The sequence below is a fragment of the Eumetopias jubatus genome, unplaced genomic scaffold (genome assembly GCF_037043125.1).
Source record: "Eumetopias jubatus isolate StellerSeaLion01/CBP00866 unplaced genomic scaffold, mEumJub1_p1.0 scaffold_3, whole genome shotgun sequence".
NCBI lineage: Eukaryota > Metazoa > Chordata > Mammalia > Carnivora > Otariidae > Eumetopias > Eumetopias jubatus.
Genome location: NW_028274809.1, coordinates 157,642,240 through 157,644,995, shown reverse-complemented (window position 1 = coordinate 157,644,995; position 2,756 = coordinate 157,642,240). Strand labels below are relative to the sequence as shown.

At 39.7% G+C, this 2,756-nt stretch overlaps 1 non-coding gene across 1 annotated transcript; it reads right to left on the bottom strand.

Annotated features, from left to right (window-relative positions):
- Positions 1-422: 422 nt before the first annotated feature.
- LOC114213160 (U6 spliceosomal RNA) lies at positions 423-529 on the bottom strand. Its single transcript, XR_003610149.1, has one exon. It is a non-coding gene; the product is annotated as a U6 spliceosomal RNA (small nuclear RNA).
- Between the last annotated feature and the right edge of the window lie 2,227 nt (positions 530-2,756).

Genomic DNA, 2,756 nt, shown 5'->3' with positions numbered 1-2,756 from the left:
GGCCAAAGGGAAATTAGAAAGGGGTGGCTCTGGTACAACATGTGGCTGCTCTGGAACACGTCACTGAGACAATCACCCTGGCATAGAGGAAACACTTTAGCAATATGGTAATTCATGGAAGTGTAAAGTAAACAGCCACCATCTGTTTGGAGAAGACTGTCTGGTAGTAATCCAGGAAGTCCAGGATTCTGTTTTATTGAAAGGCCACTGAGGCCTGTAAGAAAATCAGCACAGTAGTGAGTAAGGCTCTTCTGAATTGTGGAGCACTAGTTTTCCACAGGAATCATAACAAGAGCAAATGCAGCTGAAAGGCTGGCCTACTAGCGGATTACTCAGTGCAGACCAACGGAGCCCAGGAGTTCTAGGAAGTTTGGAGATAGATCTCCAGGAGGACGGTCCACATTTTTTTTTTTTTTTTTTTTTTATATATGGAACACTTCACGAATTTGTGTGTCCTCCTTGTGTAGGGGCCATGATAATCTTCTCTGTATCATTCCAATTTTAGTATATGTGCTGCCCAAGCGAACACTGGTCCATATAATTTGAATGTGAATGAACAACATGGACTTAATTGACTATCTCTAGCCAACACTGTCAGTGCTCCATCTACTTCCCATAGATCCTTACTGTCATTTACGAGCACAGAAGCTCTAGTTCCAACTGCCTGTCTTTGTGTCCTCTTGACTGAGGACTGACCACCAGAGCCTGTTCTGCTCGAGTGCTTAATGCATCAGAAGTGTTGGGGAATAGAAGAACTCCCTGGAAAATAGCTCAACCAATGGGAATTGGTAGAGAATTACCCCAATTCCTGCATTTTCAAAACGAACAACTGAGGAATGTATTCTATATGAATGCTCAGAATTCCCAAGTGGGAATAAATTACAGTGGCTCTGAGCTTGATAACATAACCCTCTCTTGACTTCCTTCCTTTCTCTGCCTGTATTGTTTCCTAAGGCTTGTATAACAAAACAAAACAAAACAAAAAACCCAAACAACAACAACAACAACAACAAAAACAACAAACTAAGTGACTTAAAACAACAGAAATTTATTTTCTTATAGTTTTGGAGGCTAGAAAACCAAAACAAATGCCTAAGCAGGATCATGCTTTCTCTGAAGGCTGTAAGGAAGAATTTTTCTTTGCTTCTTTCTCATTCTTGATGGTTGCCAAAAATCCCTGGTGTTCCTTTGTCTTACAGTTCTATCACTTGAATCTTTGCTTCCATCATCACCTAACCTTCTTCCTTGTCTCCTCTCTGTGTCTCTGTATCCACATCACCCTTTCCTTTCCCTTACAAGACACGTTATTGTATTTGGGGTCTGCCGTAACCTAGTATTACCTCATTTAATTACATATGCAAAGCCCCATTTCCAAAGGTCATATTTCAGGTGGACACGAACTTTGGAAGAACACTGGTCAACAGGTAAACTTTCTCATTTGTTTTTCCCACAAACAGTGTTTCTTAAGATCACCTCTCAAGGAAACAACTTGCCCTTAAATCTTTGTTTCAAGGATAACTTTTGGGGGAGCTCTCACACCTTGCCTAACAACCATGCAAAGGTCTCACAGGAAGTAGATGTCTGTCAAGATAATACCTTCCTTCACTTTATCTCATTGCTTCTAGAGTAATACATTTGACCAAGTCTTGCTATGGATTCTACTTGCTACAGTTTTTACTGTAAGAGGTAAAAGATTATTCATCAAAAGAGTAGGAGAACCCAGCTATTAGAAACCAACCAGAACCCAGAGATCATGATTGGGATGATGCTAGATCAATGAAGGCTGAACATAAGGCTAAATAAAGTCAAGTTTACTAATAATTGGGCTCCTCTGATTTCATAATTGACAGATATATCTGTCAAGGATACCTGGAGCTAGCCTTAATATGTTGATGGGATGAGTTCTTTAAGAATAAAAAAAAAATACAAATCTAGGTAATTAGTGGTAATGAGGTAGAACTGCCTAGTGGTCAAAAGGCTGAGAGCATAGCAAACTAGAGTAAATCGATTATATAAAATTAGAGAACCCAGCAGCTGCCTCTGATTTCCAAGGATTATCTCTAAGGATAATCATGTCCCTAAAGCAATGAGGAGGCACCAGTATTGTTGGGAAGCCAGTGGTGGCTATTCTTTGCACGCTAGGGATTAATGGTAGGAAGGCTGCTATTCAACTGGATAACATGTGAAGGACAGAATTCCAAAAGAACAAAGGTCAAGTTTTAGCACTTAAACATCAGAGACAAGGAACCATAATTGTGGTAATGGTAGAAAGTCTGAAATGACATTTGTGACTTCCAGGAATCTGTGGATGACTACCAGACTATGGTGTTCTTAAGGTAAAGGTCCAAGAGCAGCCAGTGATTTCTTAACTTTTGTAATGAAAAAAATTTATTTATAAATTTATAGAGGGTGCCTGGCTGGCTCAGGCAGAAGAGCATGTGACTCTTGATCTTGGGGGGTTTTGAGTTCGAGCCCTATGTGGGGTGTAGAGATTACTTAAATAAATAAAACAACAGAAAAAAAAAAAAGAGTAGGGGACCAGAAGGTTGACGGCAACTGTTATAATGCAATTTATAATCCTGAATCTAATTTCCAAACCTGCAACATTTCTCAAACAGAAGCTCCGTTGACTGAAGGGGAGGCCAAGGCTCTTTGAGAAATAAGTATTTAATGCTACAACATGTATACATACTTGTGAGTATTTCTATACATCTCAAAGAGACCTATGGTCATTCACCAGAGTAACTGTATAGTGA